The sequence below is a fragment of the Oryzias melastigma genome, linkage group LG5 (genome assembly GCF_002922805.2).
Source record: "Oryzias melastigma strain HK-1 linkage group LG5, ASM292280v2, whole genome shotgun sequence".
NCBI classification, from domain to species: Eukaryota; Metazoa; Chordata; class Actinopteri; order Beloniformes; family Adrianichthyidae; genus Oryzias; species Oryzias melastigma.
The window spans coordinates 4,449,328-4,474,991 of NC_050516.1; the positions used below are offsets into that span (position 1 = coordinate 4,449,328).

At 39.7% G+C, this 25,664-nt stretch overlaps 1 protein-coding gene across 2 annotated transcripts in view; it reads right to left on the bottom strand.

Annotated features, from left to right (window-relative positions):
• chl1b (cell adhesion molecule L1-like b) overlaps nt 1–25,664 on the bottom strand; it is a 109,057-nt gene that overhangs the window by 64,021 nt on the left and 19,372 nt on the right. Inside the window, exon 1 of one of the 2 annotated variants that reach the window (XM_036211805.1) lies at nt 1,803–1,873. The exons of the other annotated variant lie outside the window; for it this stretch is intronic. The gene's annotated coding sequence lies outside the window, so the exon portion shown is untranslated. Of the gene's footprint in view, nt 1–1,802; nt 1,874–25,664 lie in introns of those variants that run through there. 2 annotated transcript variants of the gene reach the window in all.

Here is a 25,664-nt window from a genome sequence, read left to right on the forward strand (position 1 = left end):
GCGTCACATCTCAATGTTAAGTCAATGTACAGACGCAATCAGACGTCCTGCAGTGCCTTTTGAATGTCAGGCTCGGTGTTGCAGTCTGGCGAACTTTGGAGAAGAATTATCATTGCATCAACCAATCAGGAACTCAGCTTTGGTCTGTGACCAGCTATGACACTAAAGCCTCGTTTCCACTGAGCAATCCGGTACGGTACGGTTCGATATGTTATTTTGAGCGTTTCCATTGTTAAATAAACCCATTAAACAGTTCAGACCTGTACCTCTTGAGGGCCCCCATCTGTTGTAGGTCCATAGAAAAACAGTTGGAGCGGAGTCGCCACCCGCTGATTGGTAGATAGTGATGATGACGTTAGAAAGCACCAGTATAGCTGGTAATGTCTGGTAAAAACAAACCGCTCAGAGAACGCGAGACTTTAGGCCTAAGCCTAAGAGTGGAAACAGTTGCCAGAATAAACTGATCCATCCCATACTACTCCTCCTGTGCCGTACTGCTCAGTGGAAACGAGGCTTATTAGCAGTTGCAGTCCAAAACCAACATGGAGGAGAATCTGACTGTTTAACTGCTGAATTTCAAGATCTTTTTCTTATTTGCATCAAGACAATAATAAGAAGGTTCTCTAATTCAACTAATACAGGACAGCAAACTGGGTCACAGAAAGACTGAAGTACCATTGAAACCGACCATTATTCAGACACAGTTCCTGCAACAGATGGTGTACCTCACCGAACTATGAGAGTCTCTGAATGATCTCATAAACCCTGACAGGGAGACATGATTTCCAATGCTTTTGCAGCTCTTCAAAAGGAATAAACCTGATCTTTCAACATAATTGTCAGGACTCACTCAGCCATGTCCTCTGCAGACCACCAGAGGGAGCCATCTCCTGAGTTTTAACCAGCCTCTCTCTCACTCCAACTCCCATCAACCTTTGCTCCAACCTTCTCCATGCACAGCTGTTCAGTATCATCATCAGACTCACCAGCTTATATACTCACTCCAGGCCACAGTTCAATGTGAAGTCTTGATCCTGTTTCCAGTCAGTCTGAGCAATCTTCCTAGTCTCTGTGTTTTGACCCAAGCCTGTTTCCACGTTTTCCTGCCTTGCCTCTGTGATTTTGACCTTTGCCTGCCCTTTGACGCCGACTATGTCTTGCCCCTGTTCTGTGAAATTAAACCGTCTGCATGTGGATCCAAACGTCTCAGCCTCTTCGTTACAATAATGTGTTGCATTGTATATTAGATATACAGTCAATGCTTCCATGTAGGGATGGGGCTAAAAACTTTTGACAATAGTTTTTCCCACACAACAGGAAGTTTGTGAACACTTTTTTGGACCAGTGTCAAGAAGCACATTTGACGCACATCCAAAGAGAGGCACCAGACGCTAATTTGAAAGTTTGGTGTGAATGTAGAATTTGAGTTCCACTTTAAAAGTTGGTTTATTTGCTTACTGCGTATTAGAGTTAACAAATCAAAATAATCTTAAGAACTATGGCCATTGATTCTGTCTCTGTTTTTTCAGAAGTATAAGTGGATTTTATCTGGAAGGAGTTCAGATCTGCTTTTGGGAAACATGTAGAAAATCCTGTTTTTACTTAAATGAAATCCCTTGAAGCTACAATTCTACAGTAACCCCCCAAAATGAGAAGTGTATAAGAATTCCATGATACATACAGTGGTTATTTTAAAGTGCAGTAAAAAAAATAATAAAATATCGGTTCTGTGTAAAGCAGAGACCAAAGCAGAAATCCCCGAGTGCTGCAGGGGTTTGCAGAGATTCAGAAATGTTACTCACAATATTCTCCTCTGATCTGAGCGCTAGACCCCATGAGAGAGCCCCCTTTCTCCTTGTGGTAAAGTCCAGAATAAAAGGAAACGTGACTGGAGAGGTCCTTTGACTTCTGCTGAACTGCACTGCGTTGTGTCAAAGCGGCTGGAGACTGGGACAGACAGACGCACCGCAGTCACATATGCTGCCAAAGCCTCTAGCTTGGCACAGAAGCTCATTAAGCCACTGACAATCATTCCAACAAAGCCCAAACCAAATGCTTTTCAGGGGGTGTGCACCGAGCAAAGTGGAGGAATGAAAGTTGATTGTTTCCTCCACTGCTGCCACATCACAAATCATAGCACTGCACCTGTACATCAACCAAAGAGTGTACTTTTACATGAGCGCCACACTGAGTGGAAGCTCAAGCCCCCCTGCGGTGTGGAAATCTGTTGAGTTTTGATCCAGCTTGCTGAGTCAGAGTCAATCTGCTTAATTGTTAATACTGTTGAAGACGGAATGACAACAAACGGCTTCAGACCAACTCCCAGCATTGTTTGAGTTTAGTGTTTGATCAGAGTCCACTGAAGCTTCTGGAGCGCAGACTGTGACGCATCAGGGAGAATCCGAATGTACACGCAGGGGTGGGAATAAAAAATAACTAAAAAGAAGGGGGCGGGGACGAAGCAGGCAGCCTGGATGATGTACGATGTGAGTATAGACAGAGGCTTGGTCTTTAACGGGGGGAAAAAGCAGAAAATAAGAGGAAGGGGGAAGGAGGGTCATGCTTGAATTATGCTGATGTGGGTCGTAAGTGAGGTGAGAAACCAAGAGAAGGCTAGGCTGCTCGGACGGAACGCACAGCTGAAATGACAGGGTTGTTATCGCGGGTTGAGGGGGGGCGCATGGATTCTGGCAGCTGTAATGAGTCCATACACCTCTACCGACATACTTACAAGCATTTATCAGCGCCAAGTCAGTAACCATTTTCAGCTATTTAGCATTTATTCAAGTCTTTTTATTTGATAGTTGAGTTTTAGATAGCGTAAACTGTCAGTAACCGTTTTGTTTTAAGAACTTTAAATGATAAGAGGCAGAAAAAATATCTTTAAAATAAATAAAACAAAAAGATTCTTCTTTTTTAGGTCACAAAACGTCTTAAAAACTCATTAAAAGTCATTGGCATTCAGTAATTTTTACAACCGTTACAGCTGAGTGCCAGTGGCTTATGCCATGTTCACATTTTACAAAATGCCACTGTGCTGCGACCTGAATGCAAGTTTTTTTCAATAAATTTGTAATCAAGGGGGCAGCAGTTGGATTTTTATACGCCGCTTGGTAGACGTGGAGGTTTTGCGACAACCGGATGACTTTTCTCTAAAAGCTGACATTGGTCAGTGGTCGTCTGGGCACATTTTGAGGTTGCACGGTAGCATTCCAGTGATAGGCGTGGATGACGCCATTATCAAATCAGGCGACAGCTTGATGGCCACAGGTCAATAGCAACCAGAACCATCGGCCGGCAGCAACTCTAACTGGACGATGCGTAAACGTCTCGGACGGCGAGCATCCAAATCCAGTGCCATTGGCCACCAGCTGCCCAGTAGGATATAAAAAGTGGGCCATTCTGCACACCTGACAGCTGCCATCTACATTAATTATTAAATTAGATTAAATTTAAAAAATTGGGTGACGGCATGAAATCTTGAAAATTCTACCCATACCTCACCATTGCGTGGTGGCAGCTGTATATGTGACTCTAGCATTAGTCACAACTGCCCTTGCAGGTAGATATGGGCAGTGAACGAGCAAACTTTAAAAACAGGTGGACCACACAAAATATCATGGTTGTAGATTGTTCTGTGAGTCCATAAAGCAAAATGTTCATGTTCACGTTTTATGGGTATGCTGCGGTCTACAGGTCGTAGCAATCACTTATACAATACATAAGGCTAAATTAAGGGTGAAGTACGAGAGACACAGGCACGTCTTACAAAATTTTCCTTTTTTTTTTACCCCTGCAAATCCCTTCAGAGCTGTTCACGTAACAATCGAAGGCTCTTTGCGTGCCCCCCACACAGGTTTGGTAATTTTTCATTTGTAGACAGCCAGTATCCAGTCATGTAGGTCAGTTGTGAGCAAGGTTTTACAAACGACTAGAGTGTGGCATAAGAGAATCATAAGACAGAGGTCCCCTGTACAACATAAAGTGAGAGTACTTTACATTAGCCTTATGTATACTTTACGAAGTACTTACCACCCGCACAACAATCATACATTCTATTTTCAACAACTCTCAAGACCTTAAGATCTGGGCACTCCTGTCTATGACCCTCCATGTGCCCGGCAACACAAAAATTACAATTTGACTATATCTAAGATGGTAAAATTAACATAGCAGTTTAATAACTTTAGTAATTTTATCATTGTGCAGCGTTTACTTAACCCTTTAAAATGTGAGATGTCGACCCCTAAATAAAACGCTCTTTGAACAACAGTAGCTCTTCCAATGTTTATGCAACTAATGTAATTACAACAGATTTTGATGTAACACTTTTATTGCATATCAGCAATAAACCCAGTCAGCAAGGCCAAGTGGACCCTATTTAGTTTAAAAGTGGCAAGAAATGTGGGCCCCAATTGGGTTTTTCCACAGTTTTCGTGGTGGCCCCAACTGTGTTTGCCCACCTTTGCTTAAGGTTGCTGGTCCCTGGGAAGTGGAGCTTGTTAGCACACTACACTATCCACCAGGCCCACTGAGTTCCCACTTAAGCCAATGTGGGCAAACACAGGTGGGGCCACCACGAAAACTGTGGACAAACTCAATTGGGGCCACTTTTCAACCTTTGGGGGCCCACTTGGCTTGCTGGCTGGGAAGGCTACCTTTATTGGCATCAGTATCATTACCAATATAAAGAGTTGCACATCAGGGCAAAACTGCTTTTCTCACCTTCAGAATCTGCCAGAATCATGTTAATTGCGTAAATGGTTGAAGAGTTACAGTAGTCGAAAGAATGTCAACACTGAAGCTGAAGATTTGGTGTGAAAGGGTTAAACCAAGCCCAAATCCAGGCCTCAAGGGCCGATATCCTACATGTTTTCTAACTAACCTCCCATTGAAGCTCCTCATTGGCTAAACACACCTAATTCAGGCAATCAACAGCAGATAAAGCAGGGTTTCTGGAAAACCAGCAAGAGATTGGTCTTTGAGGCCTGGATTTGGACACCTCTGGGTTAAACTGTTGACAACTATCTTCCAAAAGGCTAAAGGCAAAGCACTGATCACTTGCAAACAGAAGGAGAAAAGTCTGTTTTAAATCAAAAATATGTGGCGCTGTTCTACTAATTATGTGGCATAATGAAAATCTGAAGGTTGTCTTCTCTCTTTGACAGATTCTACTGTTGTAAGTTATTGTCTTTCAGCACTGGCTGAAAGACTTTTATCCAACCTGACCATTTTGCTCAGCAAATAGGGTTTAAAAAGCAACATCAAACATGATGTTGAAGGAACAGATTCAGATCTGTGGAAAGGGAATCGAGATGGAGGGTGTGTGTGTGTGTGTGTGTAAAGGGGGTCTCCTTTCATAATGAATGCAGTCATCCAAAGTCGGTAAGTGAGAACACTCACGCCTCTGCAAAGCCCGTAAGCTCTCTTTGAGCTACAGCAGGATGGAGCCTCCATTATGGCCGCACAAACAGAAGGAAGCCTTATGAACTTTGCACAAATGCTTAGCGCTCCGGGGCTGGACCGCTCTGGAAGCCGGGCGGTATGGGAAGGTACCGGGGCGAGCTGCCAGTTCCGAAAAGCTTAGACTGCTCTGACAGACCTGACATTGTCCTGGGATCTGCCCCGGAGGGAGCCTCTTCCTCTTTTGGTCTTTTGCTGCTTCTGAGTCATGACTTTTGATGCTTTATTTTCTCTGATTCTCTTGGTTTTGTCCACCTTTAAAATTAAATAACTGTTTACTTTTAAAGAAATAGCCAAATCAGAATTTTTATGGGCTGCACAATATACAGAAAACTTGTGATATAAGTGATCAATATTACCATAACGATATGACTTGCATTAAATACCCAAATAACAAAACAACAAATACATCATTTCTTTTTCACTGCAAAAGCTGTTTTTAAAGTACCACTCGAGTCATGTTTGGATCTATTTTCAAAGCATTCCCAGTGATCTTTTTATTATGATTTCACCGTTTTTGCCAAATTGTTGTTTTCTAGGACATAGTTTCTGCGGAGCAGCAGTAGTTTATCAGAAATTTGCCTCTGTTGGTGGGGAGTAATCTTGCGCTCATTTCACATCATCCCCTTGTCCTATCTTATGGGGTCCAGATGACCCTACCCTTAAATTGATGTGTGATCCCCCCTGTGACAAAGGTGGAAAAAGGTGGACAGGATTTCATGTCTGTCACGGACACCAGTGAAGATAAAAAAATCTTTGAAAAAAAAGTTCAGAGAACTGTTTTGTGGGGTCCAGATGACCCAATTTTTAATGTAAACATGCCTAGGATAGCACAATGGTTACACTCTCTCCCGCTTGCTTACAGCCAACCACAACCGCAACCTAAGGGTGTATTCAGACTGGAAAAATTATTTGTTCTGGACCGAGTCCCGAACCTTGCGTTTGGTCTGCATTCAGACTGCAGTCAAGCAGACTATCGTTTTACGGACCAAAGCTTGTAAACAAAACCATGTGACTATAGATCTCTATTTCTACTCTTTTTTACTGCTACTTTGGTATGGCGGAGGCATGCTGCCAGGCGGTTACTGGGGACGCTACGGATACGAGGTACACCTCTTAATGGTTTATGACATATAAATTATCAGGGAACAGTGTGAGAAGCAAAGTGTGTCACATTAAAGGTTGTTTTAATGAGGCTGCATTCATCCAACCACATTTCAGTGAGTTGTTGTTGCATCGCTGCTCCACGTTTGTTCGCCAATAACCAGATAAAAAGGACATTTTGGTTAAGTTGTTCCACTCCCAGAATGAGGAATTTCAGAGAAAACCAAGGTTCAGTCCAATTGGAAACAAACCGAGACCACCTCGAAAGATGGGTTCGAGATCAGTTCCTGGTCCCGGACCAGGGTGCGCTTGCGTTTATTCAGACTGAAAGTTTGTTCTGGGTTATCGGGGAAACAAACTCTGATTCACGTTAACCCCACCCTTATATTGATGTTATCTCTCCCATGACAATGGTGGATAGGATGTTGTGTCTGCAACGGACACCAATAAAGATAAAAAGATCCATGAAAAAGAAAGCTCTTGTGGGCTCCAGATGACTCCACGTTTAATGTAAACACACCTAGGATAGCACAAGAGTTAAATGAACCAAATGTGTCCAATAAACCCTAACAATAGGGTTGCAACAAAAAATGAGGAGCAATATTGGAGTTATCCAGTCGTATAGTTTTGAGCCAGATGCCAGCTCAGAAGTACATGGATCTATTTGTCTGCAAGTGGATGCATCAGAATAGAGCAAAGCAGGGAGCTTGTGCCCCACACAATGTGACAAACACAATCTTTTTTAAACTGCATTTTTTGTCTGCTCCTGATTCACCACAATTTTGATAAAGAAATACTCAGAAATTACATTTTAATCTTAATTTTTTTATATATGTCCTGCATCATCAGAAAAACGCTACAAGAACATGTTGAAAGCACCAAAAACACAATTTTCACTGGAGTGGGTGTTTAAACAGAACCATAAAACAATCTCTGACCTCCACAGGACCTCCTGCTGAAGTGAGAAGTCTATGAGACGAGAAAACAACACCGCGCACATTTGAAATGAAAGCCTAGCTGCTCAGAACGCAGGTGGACGCAGTTAATGTTCTCAAAGCGTTCATCTGATACCTGAAAATCTCCTCAGCCTGTCAGGACAAGATAAATGTTTTAGCTTCCTGGTGGGGGGGTTAGGAGAGAGCTGCGGAGGAGTCATCAATATTCCTGAAGGACGAGCAGGTTGCTGAGAAAGCATCAAGTCTGATTTACTCTTTCCTCCTTATTTGGCCAATGTGCAGGTTTCACACAGAGCCAGGCTTTTAATTGAACTCTGGGCTGGCGGCCCGTTTGAGCGAAGAACTTGTCTGTCGGTCGGGCGGTCTGTCGGTCTGTCAGGAACGGTCAATAAGCCTCTAACCTGGCACTGGCAGACAGCAGCGGGTCAGCCTGCCTCTGGAAGATACCAACTGCTTTGTGCTGCGAGTCAATACGACAACAAATCTATTTCTTTGGGTAGTTTTCTTATCGGTTGCCATGGAAACAGGAGCCTTCAAAGTTATCACTTAGGCATTAAGTTTCCCCTGCCTTTTTGCTGCACTACACAGAGGCATGGCGAGGGCTGCATTGATCGAACAAACGAGCTACACCTTCATCTGAACCCGGGCTTTTCTCAGACGGGTAATGTTCCGGACCCGTGACTGCAAATGAAACACAGACCAAATTCCACTTCTGGAATAACCCAAATTTATGTGCCATTGTTGGTCATCTTTGACATTTTAATAGTCCTGTAATTACTTCCAGAACCACAAAGAGCACGGTAAAGAGCACATATGCGAGAAAAGGAGTAAAGTTTCGCTTAAAAGACAGTAAACGTGTCACAGTGTTGCCTCTGGAGTGCCTCCAAGCAATTGTAAAGTGGTTAAGGGATTGTTGTGCAGCACTCAAGAACAGGACGCCCCCCCCCCCCAACCTGCTGTCCGGCAGCCGTCACAGATGGCGTCTTCAGCCGTGGTGGCAGCAGTCAGGGCATCTCTGTTCCCGATTAACACACCAACTGACCGCAATGGGCCTGAAACCGTCTGCTCCGTCTCTGCTGCACAACCTGCCTATGTTACAAACATCGCTGCAAGTTTGTTCATTTTTAATTTAAATGTTGAGAGGTAAAAATATATATATATATATATATATATATATAAGCTAGCAAAAAGTATATAAAATATTCATGCTTAAGTAAGAAAAAAAATGTCAAAGTTCATTAAAGATGGCTTTGAAAAAGCTGAAACAAATCTTCCAATGGGTTAAGAGTAATTATCATACCAACCGTATTGTGTGGAAATACACCTCCAGTCACAAAGAAAACATTTTAAGTCTCAAAATCCAACAAAATGTCAAAGTTTCTACATTTAGTTCATCAGTATTTATGCTTACAAGTTTTCTTTTATTGTTAAAAAAAAAGAAAAAGAAAGGAAATCACTTCTTTGTCATTCTTATGTTTAATGTCTTGTGCAAATCTTACTTTTCTCGCAAAACGTTTATTTTTCTTGTAGGACAGAAAATGATATTTCCTTGGTGAATTTTTTTTTTATTCTTGAGCATTACCAATGTAGATCATCAGCATAAAAACAAATGTTTTACTGTAATGTGAAATTTAAAAACTTCTTACACTTAAAAAAGATTGTCTCAAAAACCATTTTTAAACGTAAATGTGTTTCTACTTTTAAACTGAGCTAATATAAGAAAGCTTTAATAGAAACTAGCTGAATGACACTGAACAATGCCACACTGAATACTTATTCGAAAGTGAAAATGGCCAGTTCGAAGTAAATAGCATACACATGAAAAACCGTTAACTTGTGTTTACTTAATGCTATGTTCAACACAATAACAACCAACCACTTCCAATCAAAGTCTATGTAAAGATGCATGTTTTCGGGCTTCTGCATTAAAAACTTGTGTTTATGTGTTGTTACACATGGCTGTTAAACGTGCATAAAAAATAAACCAATTGAACAGTTGATCTTTGACTGATTGCGGGCTCTGTCATGTAGATGGCGTCCCTTTGAATACACAGAAGTGCCAACCGTTTGAAAAATGATCATGGAGGAGAAATTAATAATTGTGGTTTGTGACCGGCTGGACTTATATGCCCTTAGGTATTTCACATGTTAGAATAGAGCTATGAAAGAAAAAGCCAGGAACGAGATTCACAAGATTTGCACCACTTTGACACTCCACATCAAGCCTCTTTCAACTGTAGGTACATGCAATAGTATTGAGTAGCAGTCCAATGTGAACACCATATGCTAAAAGGGCATGTGTCATGACTAACACGTTCTGAACGTGTGACACATTCTGTGAGAACATAGCATCAAACAGCTGAATATAGCTCATACAAACAATTTTTTAGTTTTAAGAATATTGATTTTGGGATTAAAAATAGTAATGTGTTTAAAAAAAACTTGCATAGGTAGAGAACAAAAAAGTTCAAAGTGCTTGTTCAGAGGTAGTAGACTAGCATCAATTTGATTATTTTCAGTCTGGAGATGATGAATGTGGTAAAATTGTTCTCATTTCCACTACAAAGTAAAAATTCAGTCTTTCTTTTGCTTGTTTCTAATGTTGACCCTTTAACATAGAAGCGTTGGCTCCAGTGTTGACATTCTTGCAACTTTTAAAACTTTTCAACCATTTCCACAATTAACAAAATTCTGGCAGATTCTAAAGTGAAGACAATCAGTCCCGCAGTGATATGCGCAACCTTACAGTAGTAAAGCCGGTAAGCAAACCTGCTTATTTTAGCATCAGAATCATACGATTCCAGTTCACCACAGAAAAGGTTGAACAATACATCAAAGAGAGTGTTATCTAGGTGTCAACGAAGACATGAATATGTTAGATGGTACATGAATGTCAAAAGATCACTTCTTCAATCAGGAGAAATCCTAGATGAATGACCAAGAATAACAGGATATAAAACACATTTTAGGTTAACAATAAAAGTACTTTTTGTGTTTCGATTTTGGCACCGCTCCAATCAGGTGCAGGATCCTAGATGAAGAGGCCCAGAGTTTAGAACCTGATGGGGGTCAAAGAATTAATGATGCATCCCAAGGACAGAGAGAGGTGGAGGATAGGGGGGAGGAGGGCTTGTGTATTGGCCTAGAATCTGGAGACACAAACAATGGTGAAATTTAAAGGAAAGGAAAACCATATTGATTGGTGGGAAAAGTGGGTAGAGAAGCTGTTGGACCAAAGCAGAGAGGTAGATAATCAAAGTGACAGCAGCCCCAGGTGCTGCGAAGAACGAATCGACTCATGTTCCTCCTTGAAATGATTCTTAAGCTTCACAAACTTTAAATGCAATTGGTTTGTTTTTAGTCATACAAATAAGGTGTGACGTAAGGAGACGAATTTTTAGAGTGAAGATTGACAAATTTGAAAGTAGGGTCTAAAAGTAGCATTAGCCAACAGATTTTTTGAATGGAGGGTAAAATTTAGAGAGTTTTCTGCCACATTGCAAGTAAATGTTTGGACGTATTTAGTTATATTTATTAGGAATCCTAGTAGTGAAATTGTTTTGTGATCTTCCTCTTCTGTCTGTATATAAGGTACACAAGCAACACGAAAAACGCCACCCCCTACATCACTTCCGCTTGTCCATGTCTGTGTAGCATTTGTTTTAGAATGATGAAGTGGTGGAAACGTGGGGATTCAGGACCCAACCATAATTAAAAAAGACAGAAAATCATGTTGCATTAGAGGACAAACCAGCTCCACATAGCGGCAACCTGAAAGTTCAATCAAAAGTGGAGATTTGAAGATGGTAAAGTCGAAGGACACTGGCTATGCTACGAATCTATGCTAATGTTCAATGTGTCACCCATATGTTAAAGCAGCGATCTACCACACACTCTGGTTTATTGTCAACCAACAAAATTAAATGATATATCGATTATCGTTTCAAACGATTCTTAAATCTAATACACTGTGTGTACAACTGTATTAACAATGTCTTCAGTGCATTGGCGGCCGACTTATTGAGAGATAAAATACAGTGAATGATAGTTTTCTGTGTAAATTGATTTTCAAATTCCCACCCTAATCCCTAACTACTAAAAAACTATATAGTGCAGGACTATATAGTGCCCTGGATTTTAAAAGCAATTCGGATACCATGCTCACTACTTTTCTTTTGGTTTTCTAAACGCCGGATATGACGTCAATGATTTCACAAAGTGAAAACTGAACAATACGAACATTTCATGACATCTATGTGGGATTCCCCTGTGTTCTGATGATGAAAATGTAGATGGTTTATTAAAAATTATGTTTAAACACATTGTTTTCGCAAAAATTATTTGACTGCAATGCATTGTTGCCTACATCTGCTAATGTAGTGACATTGATGCACGGTAGTTTTTTGCAAAGAATCATAGATTCAGACAGCACTACAAAGTGGCAAACACATTATATAGTGAGGAGTAAAGGAGTTCGGACATAGCAAATGTAATAATTTAGCCAGTAAAAAATATCATTACCCCATAGTTTTTTTAAAACTATCGAACAATTTATAAGATTTGTCAAAACTGACATTTTCGCCACTTTTTTAGAGACCACTGCAAAAATAACAAACAGTTGAGTAATGCTAAAGTCTTACATCCAAACGATAGGAAACTCAGTCGGTTTAATCGTCCAATACAGCCACAAAGTTAGACACCTGTGATGTCACATTATGACTAAAGATGGTGGCTTTTACATGAATCTAAATTTTTTGTTTATTATTTTACTAAAACTAAAGTCTTTGGTATTTACCCAAATCATCTGGATAAATGATATACATTTATACATACATATATATACACATATATATATATATATTTATATAGTGTTTTGCTTTTAATATAGTAGTTTAAATTAGAAGTAGAAAAATAGGGGTCAGAAAAACAAACTGGTAACAAAATAATATTTATAAACTCCATCAGCTGATATGGCTATAAAACTCAGAAACCATAGTGAATCATTTTGTTTTTCTTTCAATTTGTTGTGTCAAAGTTTTTACATGTTAGAGTTTTCAGGGAAAAGTACCATGTCCCACCTGTATCATTTTGAATAAACAGTGTTCCATCGTTTCTCCTGGTAGATATGTAACATAAATAACCTGCAATAGGTGAAAATGGTGAAGTTACCATGTTTTAAGGTATTAAAAGCCATGACTACACACTTTATACACTTTTATACAGAAATTATTATTTTTAGACGCATTTCTTGTTTAAATGGTCAAAGCTGAAACCTTTGTCAAAAAATAAGTCCAGTATTGTAGAATTAAAACAAAGATCTGGCAAAGATCAAAGACTTATGCAACTCTGGTAAGCTGTTCAAGAGACACAGCACGGAAGAGATTGACTGAGATGCAAAGTCGCACTGAAAATAATCAGTGAAATGGCAAAAGTTGAAACGCGATTTGGTAATGGAACACTGAGCCATTTCCAACAAGAATGATAGAACAAGCATATTTACAGGATTGTGTGTAATTCAGGAATAAACCTATTGGGGTCCAGAGGTAAGATTTGAATATTTTAGTGCTTGTAAAGGAGCCACTTTTTTTCTAGATAGTATTCGTCAGTCTTGAGAAGTTTGAGCTAGTTTAAGCCATAGCCTGTTGGGGAATAACGGTAGGATCCTTTAGAGGCAAATTACAGAAATAGTAATTATTCCAGAGATTCCAGGACGGCCCTTTGAGGACCACAGTAATGAAGACGAAGCCAGACCTCCTTATGGTCTGACCTGTGGACAAGTTCAGATCGAGTGTCAACAAAAGCTCAGTTTAATCAGGCCCCCCCTCCCCCGAATCAATAAGCCGCTTCCCTCGGGTCACTTTGAGCTCTGGAAAAGCTCGGACTCCTGCACGATTAAGAATGTGTACACAGCTGAGCGGGAATACAGCAACAAACACGGGTCTAAAATGAATTCATTAAGATAAACGCGGTGTCTCTCAGCCAAGTGCGTAGGCATGGCAACCAGGCTGGGCACTGCTCTCAGATGCACCCTGGACTCGCTGCCTGTAGATGATTGGAGGCGTCGGTGTGCACGTGCATCCGTGTGAGAACGTGCACGGATGGAACGTGTCTGCCGAAAACCCACTCAAGCGAGTCTCCTTCCAGGGAAGGCACTCAGACGTAATTTAATGGAAGGGTCTTGCAGGCTGGAAGCTTTAATGAGAAGATGATCGTCTTCATCACCAGCAGCCCGCCTGTCAGGAAAACAGTGCAGAAAATGCAGCGCTCACAAGCAGACAGAAAAAAGGAGAGTCCAGGATGAGCACAGGGGGATCTACCAGCCCTTTTTTAAGGAGTGTCCTACTGGCCCTCTTCACCTCGGGGTCAGCCCTTTGGGACCGCTGAGGCAGATCAGCCCTGCTCGGCTAATCCTGCTCTGGAAAATGTCCGTCACACATGGACGCGCGCAAGGATGGGGAGGCAGGGCCAATATTGGAGACAAATTAAAGATGTGTGGGTGTGTTTCTGCTCAGACAGGCTCGTCAAAGGGCTGCAGAAGGTTGCAGCCATTCACCGGCGCATGAAAAGAACACTTGACTGTGTGTGTGGGCTCGCAGCGTTTTTCTACAAGTTACTGCGCCTTAGCAACAGCAGGAACGTTCTCAGTGTCCCCCCCCCAACTCAACGTGCAATGTTTCAGAACATCCATCCAGAGCTGGAACACACCTCTCTGAGTCGTCTCTACTTCTGACCAGAAAGGACAATCTCCATTGTTCTCGTTTTGGCTTCGTTTGACTGATTGTGTTCCTCCAATTCTGGTTATGAATTATTGCGTGCCCATGTTTCATTAAATAGATTGCGAATGATACTTGAGGCTCAGGTAGAAGCAGTGCATGAAACTTGAAATCAATGTGAATAATTCTGTGTGTCTGCAGGGGTCTGTTGAGGAAGTGCAGGAATCTGAACACGTTCCTGCGAAAGAAGGAACGACGTGAGCAGCTCCATAAATCACGGCAGAGCAGGCATTTACGCAGAGAGCCGCACCTGCTGAGAATAACAGGTCCCTGAGTGAAGGCGAAATGGACAAAGTAACAAAAGCAGGGGGCACTTACCTGAACTTCACTGAAGCAGAGAAATACTCAGCCATTAAGGAAACGCAGCGGTCCAAACTTATGGCCTAGTCACAATTGTCATCAATCAACTAGTGACTGATGACAAGAAATGTGCAAACCTGTACTGGACACACAGGTGGCCATAAAAAAATATAATGGTCGTACAGCACATGGTGAGCCCATAGAGCCTAAATGTTCATGCATCAACAGGCTTGCTGTAAGCAATAGGTCGTAGTGGGGTTGCACGATATAAGAAAAACCTGCAATGTGTGATATGAGTGACAGATCTTGCGATCATGACTTGCGATACATGAACAAATAGCAAAACAACAAATACACAATTTCTATTCCATTGCAAGGGTTTTGTTTAAATTAGGGATGTCCCGATTAGGTTTTATGGGCCCGATCCGATTCAGAGTCATTTGATTTTGTATATTTGCTGATACCGAGTCCCAATCAAACACATTTAGAACATGAATAAATTGCATAAAACAGATGTGTTGTCCCTTATTTTTATTTTGTTAACCTTATTTTATCATTAAAAGCTTAAATATAACACTTCTGGGTAGTAGCTTTAATAAACAATTAAAAATTAAGCAAATATACATTAGGAAAAAAATAACTATTTTCTTGATGCATACGTGATAATTAGTCAGTTTAGTGACTTTAGTTTTAATATCTTTAGTGCTATTGAACATTTTTAACCAAATGTGATTCCTGTCCTCATTTAAAATTCTTGATTTTTCTGTCAGATAAATAAAACAGGCATTTAAAAAGACAGCTCGGGTCCTAAGGAGCTAAATCACAAAGCTAGCATTTAGCAGTTAGCAGCTGCTCTGCAGCAGTCTTTCTGTCAACAGCACGAAGAGTTTAACATTAAACATAAACATAAAAAAAACCCACACTTTCTGTTGAAATGCCTTTATAGGTTGTTGTTTGTGTCAAGACAAACCAGCAGAGAAACTTGTTGTCAATTTAAAGCGTTTTAAAGAGTTATTGATCCCGGAAGTGTGAATCTCTGATTACCTAGCTAGCTTTGTTGAATTGTTTTTATTGCCTTCTGCTTAAGCTGATGCAATTAAATTTTTTTAATCTCTTTATGGCATGCCGATTTCTAGTGGACTATTTATCCGGAATAATAAGATTGAAATATAAAGCGCTGATCATGATAACAATACGTGAAACATCCGATCATGATTGGGGGAGGACATTCAATTTCGATCAAGTCATCAACCACGTGATCGGGCCAGATTTCCGATCACGTGATCGGATCGGGACACCCCTAGTTTAAATAAAAGTCTACATAAATTATACTGCAAGTTATTTCAATAGGAGACAGCTATGAACCTGTATGCCAGGGAAACACACCAAAGAATAACCTTTCTGGTTGTACAGGAGAAGAACAATGTAAATTGTGTGCACTTGGGATTGAAAATACAAAACAAAAAAAAAAACAAAAAAAAAATTGTTTTTTATGAATATGCATGTGTGTAAATATTTAATTTTTGGCACAGTTTTTGCTGTCTTTTGCAATAAGCGTATTGCACAAGCTGATATCACGATGTTGATACATTTTCAATTTATTGTGACCAATCAGTGACTCAGCTTTGGCCAATGACATGTTGATGACAATCTCCAGGTGGAGTCAAAAACCATCTTTGGTAAAGACGTGCTTACCGACATCTTTGTAGAGCTCTTAAAAATAAATATGATCTCTCAACATCATCCTGGTCATCCATGTGTTTTGCATGAGATTTACAGATAAACAGTCAAAGTTTCCATATAGCGATGAGGCTAAAACTTTTGACAGTAGCTTCTCCCATACACAACAGGCACATCAAGTTTATTAAAACATTTGTGGACAAGCAGTAGGAGCAAATTTTAATCGCTTTATTTTGACATGCATTAAAGAGTGCCAGAGAATACAAATTTGACACATAAGGGTGAAGTATTAAGATGTAAGCGTGTCGTATGGATCTTTCATTATTTTAACCCTCCCAAAATCCCTTTACACTGCACAAGGGCCCAGTAAGTGCAGTTCACATGTAAAATGCAGCCATCTGTGTGTCTCATACAGGTTTTTATCAGCAGACAGACTCTATCTAGCGGTCAAGGGCAGTTATGACTAATGCTTTAATAATGGCTAGAGTGTGGCATAAGGTCACCGTACAAGAGCATCACCCATACGTCATAAGTATGTGAAACTCATAATAGCCTTATGAATACTTCACAATACACTTACCACATCCCATCTTTCAACAAGCCTCAAGAAAACAGCAAAACATAACACTCTCATAAACACTCTCTCTAAGATGGGTCTTGAACCAGCCTCTCCTCTCTACCAACCTCCAGGGCCAGTAAACACTTGTACCTGTCAACCCATGTACAACAGCATGGGACTATAGCTTTAGATGGGAAATATGACAACATGGTTTGGCAATTTTAGGCATTTTAACATTGTATGCTTGAACATTGGCTGCTCCTCTCAACGAACCTCCACGTGGATAGACAAGCCAAAAACCTGTTGACCCGCATGGGTCAACCCTTGAACAGGTCCATGTGACCGTCACTTTAAAATCTAAAAATGTCTATGTATTTTATTAATGGAAATGTTTCATTTTGAACCATAAGTACAACAAAAACAAGAGAATTCTTCCTATATTTGAAAGTTTGTGAAACAATACAATTCCAAAAATGAATTAGGATTTAAATTAAACTTCTTACCTAATTGAAAAACTAAAGACCTAAACATTGAGACAAACAAAAGGTGAAACAAAATGAAGTTTTATTAACAAACAACTGATATTTCTTACGTTTTATTAACATGGCAGCCATGTAATGATCAAAGTATTCCTCAATTGAACACAGCTGTAAACCAATGGAAGCAGGTTATAAATGCTGCTATAAAAGCGTGTTCATAAACGTTCACAGGAACCTTCCAGACCTGCTTCTCTGCAGCTCGTCCTTCATTAACTTTCTGCATAAACTTAACTGCATGAGTGACTTCATTAGAGCGCGTTCAGTGTTTCCATGAACGAGGTCACCGAAGACACGACTGTTAAAGAATCCGCCACGATGGGTTTTGTGTCAAACAACTGAATTTCTGCTTTGAGTTAAACAGAGGTCGTTATCTACAATTCACAGGAAGGAGTTACGGTGAACTGCAACTAGAACTCATTAACTCAGTTGTAATACAAGAATACAGGCAAAAGGTGGTGGTAATATAAAAAGGCATTCCACAAGCCCTAAACAGCAGCAAAGTTGGACAAACCGTCCTTAAAAATGATGGCACCAGGAACTAAGTAATGTTCTACAACTAAAGTTTTCATAGATTCTACAAAGTAAAATAGTTCAATCTCAACACAAAACAAAGCAACAAAGTCTGGTTTTTAAATGCTTGTTCATTTCAGCTTTAGATTGAAAGAAGGAAATGTATTATGACATTTATGTCAGTGAAAGTTCTCCGTTATCCAGATGATGTCTTGAAGTTCACTCTGGACTTAAAAATGTTCTTTCTGAAAACATTTCACCATTCATCCAAGCGGCTTCATCATCTATAGGGACTAATTTATTAATTAATCATCCTTTACACCAGAAACCCACTTGCTTGAAAATAACAATGCCAATAGAATCACGGTAACCAGTCAAGGTAGACTCATTTATGTTGCGACCAGGAGCGATCGGAATCTTTACTCATTATCGGGGAGTGTAGCTGAGCCGCTTCACGACACACACATCTATTGATAAGACAAAGCAACAGAAACGCCAATCATGCTCTTACCAAAAAAATAAAAGCGACAAACCGCTACTACCACTATTTGAACAAGTTGATGTGTTATATAAAATGATAGTGCCATTTGAATGTATTTTAGAAATAGATTAGAAAAGCCTTGAAAAAAACTTTTACATAAAAGTTGTTCTGATAAGTTAATCTTGAGTTGTTCCAGTTTCCTTTTCTTGGGCTCACACTGTCAGTGAAAAATGACAAAGTTTTGTTGAACAATGCTGCACTTCAGAGACACCAACAGTAGGACTGTGCTTGATGGACAAAAGTTGAGTCCGTACACACAAACTGCTCCCTTGAAGACAGTGAGGTCTGCATGTTTGCTAAAGAGAAAGTATGATTTGAGGAAGGAGTGAAGGAAGCCATTTTTGCCAAAAAAAAAAAAGAAACTTTCGTTCAATAAAAATGGTGGCCACAGATTTAACTTTCCTACTATAACCAACTGTTTCCTGACACATCAGGAAAACCCAGATTCACCCAGAACAAATGGCAAATGGTGTATAATTGTAGAGCGCTTTTCTACCTTCCTTGCAGACCCAGACCCATTCACACATATTCACGCAGTGATGGCAGCTCTGCAGCTGAACACTGGTGCCAACCTTCCACCAGAGGCAATGTGGGGTTCAGTGTCTTGCCAAAGGACACTTTGACGCAGAACCCGTAATCTTACGATCAACCGCACTACCACTGCACCATGGCCGCCCCAAACAACAACTACAACTACAACAACTTGTAATAACCCTTTGCATGGCTTTAAATGGACTAAGGTTTATGTGATCAAGTACCAGTCAGGTCTTGGTTTTAAACAACTCATTTATTAAAAAAAAAAAATAAAAAATAAAAAAAAAAAAGGCATTTTTTTTAAAACTTGTCCTGCTATGAAATCATCCTACATGAATTATTCTTCACTGATTTGTTCAAATTATCAAGAAATTTGAAATCCTTTGTCTGTTCAACACATTACTGATGACCATTTAACTGAATATGAGCTGCCTCCTAGTATCATGCATCCACGTTCAATCCAGTCACCATACAAATGCCCCTCAGTTATACACAACAGGTAGGAGAATACACTGGTTTGACAAGTCTGTGAACATACAAGGATCTTTGTATGCCCCCACTCCAAAACTAAATCACATTATTGCAGATCTCTGCAGGAGACAGATTTAGGTCAATCAATAGCATTGAGCCACAAATGCTGACCTCGCCTGTACTTCCACTTCAACATTCACGTTCCATTTGTAATCTTTGACTCACTTTTTTTCTCCAATTCGGGCTAGTACATAGAATTGAAACAGGCTTTACATTTTTTGTATTCAGATTTCATTGCTGTGCACTGCAGTGAGTTTGAAGTGACTGCAGTTTGAGAGGAAGCAAATGCAAAAACCTCAGATGAACAAATGTGGAGTTTATAGAAGAGTTAAGAGCCTCTGAAGAGCGATCGAGTGGTTAAAGCTCAGAAGGACCTGCTTCCTCGTATCTTTATTAAAACTGCTGGTGGTGCAGAATCATTTAGCAGTAATGGTCTGCACTGAGTGCTATCAAATCCAATTTGTGTAATCATAAAATCGAATCCACAAGAGGACGAGGTGAGGGGGGAAATGGGAGATAAGGATCTATAGGGTTTAGTTTCCAACCTGCATCTACAGGCGGATATTTGGAAAACCAGCGGCGCACATTTGTTTGGCGGTTTAGATCGTGTCTGTCCAGCTGCACGTGGTTTGATGAATGTGGGGTTTCAGCTGGACAACAGGCACAAAGCGCAATCTCAATCTGAATACGTCTAAAAAGGCTTTTATCATGTCGGGATAATGAAAGCAGCACTAGTGATTAATGATGTGGAATCGGTGTGTACAGGCAGTCAGATGCACCAACTGAGAAATTCGGAGTAGGGCTTTGGTTCACGCCAGGACGCACAAATATTTGACTGTTTGGCTTTGACCTGGTTAGAAAAATACAGACTCATAAACTTCAGCTTTATAAATATATTGAAAAGAAAAGGAAATAAGAAATGTTGCTCAAAATAAGTACTTCAAGTTATAAACATATTTTATTTTAAACTACAAACATACAAAACACTAAAAGTTGCAACTTTATAGGACAACTCAAGATGACAATGACAAAAGCACAAGTGAGGAAAAGACTCAATGAAAGGTACACAGAATGTACCGTATTTTTCAGGCTACAAGACGTACCACAGTACAAGTCACAACAGCAAAAAAGAAAAAAAAAATGCATAATAACATGACCTATTCTCCAAAAATGTTAGTACCACTAATCTGCTAACGGTCAAAACAAACCAAATGATAGTCCCTTGTTTATCCAGGAAGTTGTGTTCTAAAAATGACCTATGATTAACAAAATATGTATAGAAGAATTATAGATGTCTTAAGGTTGCAAAAGCACTCACTACACACTTTACCTACTTTTCTATGACACACTTTTCGCTGTTGTTTAAACTTTCAAAAGTTCAAAACTTTATAGAAAAATCAGTCTAGTACTATAGAATAAAAAAAAACATCTTTATCATGATCACAAATGTATGTAGATTTGGCAAACTGAATGCATTCCAGACAGGAGACATGATTGACAATGTTCTACAGCCAATCAGAATGCAGAATGTACAAAAAAGTAAAAAAAAGTTTTAAAAAGCAAGAAAAAATGCACTGAAAAAAATAATTAGAGCGCAAAAACCTAAATCGCGATTCAATGAGGGACTACAGTACTTAAAGATTTCAACATTAAATGTATACCACAACTAGATAACCAGCTGCAAAAGTACAAAGTTCTGAAACAGTTTAAACTCGAGAGGAAGACCTTCAGTGAAGATTTATTTTAGCATTTCATCTCCCCTTACATTAGTGTAAAGTAGGGCTGAAGAAAATTTGCATAAAAAAGAAAATGTGCGATATTTGTGATCAATGTTGTGATGACGATATGACTTACCATTACGGCTGATTTCCAGAATTGATTTGATTATATTCACAGGAGTCTGGATCAATAGGATTCTGACATCCCCACCCCCAATTCTTTCGATCCACTCAATTCAATTGAATTTTGAAGTTTACACATTTGTTTAGAAATATATGAATATGAATATATGAATATATGAAAACAGAAAAAAACTACATTATTTTCATTTCACTGCAACAGTTTTGTGTGAATAAATATCAACATAAATTTTACTCTAAATGACAAAACATCCACAGACATAATAGTGATCCATTCAATTGGTCAAGTGTATAAACGTCTCTATTTGATTTGGTAATTCTTCGAGCTGCCATGAGATTGTTTTAGTTTGTGTGTAAATATTTAAAGTAGCCATTTATCACAGTGTATGCTGTCCTTTGAGATACAAATATCACAAAGGCTGATAACGCAACAACAATAAATTTGTGATTTATTGTGCAGTTGTAGTGTACATCATATTGTTTCAAGCCACTGAGGGTTTCTGTTTGTCTTTTCAACTGAATTGCTGGAAACAGCTGCTGGCTTTGGCTCACGGTGAGACATATGGGAAATAAAAATCAACAAGTTTAATGAACTTGCTGGTATAACGACTGTTGACACAGCAGGACGGGATGGTTCGAAGTTTAACAGAAGTTTATCTTCCAAGCTGCCAACATAATGCAGAAGCAATCGCGGCTCTGCAGACGGTCTCCAAACACCAGAAAGATAAGGAGTAATTACATTTTTTAAGCAGTCGCTTAACCCAGGCTGGACGTTTAATATTCATTCACAGAGAAGTTCCTGAAGTTCAGGAGGATTTGTGGCCATAAGTAGTAGAGCTAAAGTGCCTGTGCTGTTTTTAATGTCAAAGTAAACTTTTAGCCAGTAAATCAAAGTTCTTCTGGTTCAAAGAAAAGTTCAGCCACTTCATTTCAGATGCTCAGACTCGTGCACGGCTCCAATCAAGGGTTTCAGTGACTGAGGAGACAAAGGAAAGAAACACCAGAGTTTGGAGGGACATAACATGCCTGCGTGCGTCTTTTGTCAAGAAAATGGGGCTTCAGATGTCCGGTTTCCTAGGAAACGGGATCTCTTGTTTTCATATTTCTCATGTTCTGTAATTGCTCTTCATGCGGTCCTCAGCCACCATCAGGGGTTGGACTCTGCCATGTCGTGACATGGGAACTCTTATAAACGTGTTAAGAGCCGGAGGCATTAGCATTTTGGACGGCAGTGAATAGGGGCGTTTGTTCCTCTTCCTGTGCCTCCCTGAAAGACTCTATTAAAGGAAGGTTTAGGAATTGCTCTGTTTTGGACGTTGGGGAAGCCGGAGCAGAGAACATTTAACAGCACATTTTCCAAGGAAACATTGCATTGATATTCAGCATTTGTGAGCAGACACAGACTTCATCGTTGACTAAACGATAAAAACACTTTTCAAACATGGAATACCCTTTGGATCCTTTTAACCCCCCCATTTTCCGATCTGATTCTGTCACTTCCGCCCAATAGCTAAAAGTGGAACTTCATTCCCATTCCGACAGATGGAAGATGTCACAGGACCCCGAAGCGTACAGCTCCGTGTTTTATTAGCTTGGTAACGGGCCAAGCAGATTGTGCGTTTGCGGTTGGCTCCATTAACGAACCCTTGATGGATCTGTGAGTCCACGTCATGCTGTGGCTCAGCGGGGTGTGTGGTCAGTGTGAAGCAGCCTCTCTGCTGTCTGACATCCTCGCTTTCATCTCAGAGCTTTCAACAGTTTATGTGCTACATGTGGGATGGCTGCCTCATCCATAATGCATGCTTCTCTGCTGAGGCCGGTGATGAACAATCCTTGCCTGCAAACACCTTCCAGTAAGCAGCTTTGATGCAGTAAATTGAGCAGAATGTAGCTCATAAAGATACCAAATAAAAACAGTAAAACGTCAGAGTTTTCCTTTTTTTCAGTTTCAAGCCTTTGCTCTCTGTTCCAGTAGATTTTACATCTGAGACATCTGATCCTTTCTTTCCTATTTTCCTCTCATAGATAATCTTGTACCAAGTTCAGGCCTCAAAAAATGGAACTCAAAGTATTAGTGAGTAAGAAAAATGCAGTTTTATAAAGCTAACCTTTAATACCCTAAACTTCTGAGCTCAGATAGACACAAAACAAAAACCTTCAACAACAATAACTGCCATTGATAACTAAAAAGGAAAACTGTCAAAGTTATAAACTAAAAGCAAAATCTGAACTAAAACTCCCTCAAACAAAAATTGTGTTTTTAACATGTTCTTGAGCTACTTTTCAAATCATGATGGAGGACATATTTCAAGAAAATGAAGCTTAAATAGTGCCCGCCATTTCTGTTGCACCGCTGATGTTAGATTGGGGTTGTGAGGGGCTGTAAACTAGAGGGAGAGCATGTGAATGAAGAGCACACAGCAACAGGGAGTGGAAAGGGGGTGGGGCTCCCCCACGCCAAAGGTCTGCCCACAACTCAGTCTAATTTCTGATGTCCGTTCTGCAGAAACTATGTCCTAAAAAAAGAATATGTTTTTGGATTTTGGCTAAAAACGGTATAATCACAATTAAAAGACCTCTGGGAACTTTTTTACAATAGATCAAAAGATTATCAGAGAGGGATATTAAAGGGTCAATAAAAAACAAACAAAAAACTAAAGTACTTCAATCATTTCTTAAGATAAAATTAATGGACACAGGAAAAACGATCACCAATCATAATGTAAATCTAAAAGAAATGTTAAAGATAATGTTAAAGCTGTTTTTGGTTGGGAACAAAAACTAAAATAAAACAGAAATATTTAACCTTAGGGACAAAAGTTTGTGGGAAAATTTAGAATGATGCTAACTAATGTGTGATAATGTGTAACTGATAAACTGTTATTTTCCCATTGTGGTCCTCTGTGTCTCAGGTTTCTGCAATAAATATGAACTACTCATTTCTGTTTGTGTAAAATCAACCGTTAAAGCTGTAAAGCCTACTACATCAAATATTTGACAGCAAATCCAACTTTTTTGGAATTAAAATATTTTTGGTGAAATCGAGAAAATAAATTGCAGTAACATTTTTCAGGAAAAAAAGCACACTATAGCCGTACTGTAGTCGTTTAAAAAGCAAAGGTTTTTAGTCAACAAAGACTATGAATCAGATAAAATGTAAATTAATTAATCCCTTAATCAAACAAGCAAATGTCCAACAGAAAAATACTTCATTCTTGTTAAAGTAAATATTTTAACAGTCAACCATCAAAGTATTGGCTTCCTCATTATTTTACCACAAAAAAGAGGTTGTGAATTAGCTTTAAACATCAATTTTGGGGGGGAAATTCCAATACATGGAGCAACATTGGTGTCCCCAGCCCCCACTCCATAAGAAGAATTGATTTCATGCAATATGAGTATTGATTACCTCGAGGGAGGACCAGAGCTCAGCCACTGACCTAATGAAAATCTGTGAAGTCCTGCTGGTCAAATCCACAGAGGACCCAAAAGTCAAAAGGATAAACTGAGCTAACCAGGGCTAGATCTCGATAAATCCTGGAAGATCTATCCGCGCTTACTTGGCTTTGCCCCAGACCAAACCGAGTAAAGCTGTAACACAATACACCCCGTACTGGAACATCAATTAACAGCCGCGGGAACAACAGAGAACCACGATGACTTAATTCCAACAATACATAGGGAATTTCTCCCCTAACTCTCAGGGGCGTGTGAAGTTATGTTGCCGTGAAAGCTTATTGATTCGGAGAGCCTGCTTTTTGGAGGAGGGCAGACTGGGTCTACAAACAGAACAATGACTTCAACGGTTCATTTAAAAATCCATACAGTCACTCCAAAAACTGTTCAAATACATCCGTTTCTGCATGGAAACTACACAGTACGTCCATGGGAAAGGCATTAAAGGCCCACTCTGATGAAAATCGTGTTCTTAGTGATTTTAATATGTTCTTGTGGCGTTTCTCTGATGACGGAATAAAAAAAGCTAAAAAATGCATTAATGAGTTTTTCTTTATTCAAATCGTTGTGAATCGATGCAGTTTGTAAAAGAGTGTATTGTATTAGTAAAATAAAATATGTTGGGCGGGTCACAAGCTTGCTGCTCCTCATCCAAGCTGACATCTGGCTTAAAACTGTACAGCTGTAGAAATTAAATATTGGTCGCCATATTTGTTGCACCGGTAATGTTAGCTTGGGGGTGTGAGTACAGAAATAGTGCAATGGGGGAAGGGAAGAGGGATGGGGCTGCTATGTGTTAATAGCCCCGCCCACAACTCAGAAGCAAATATCTGATAAACTACTGCCTCTGTGCAGAAAC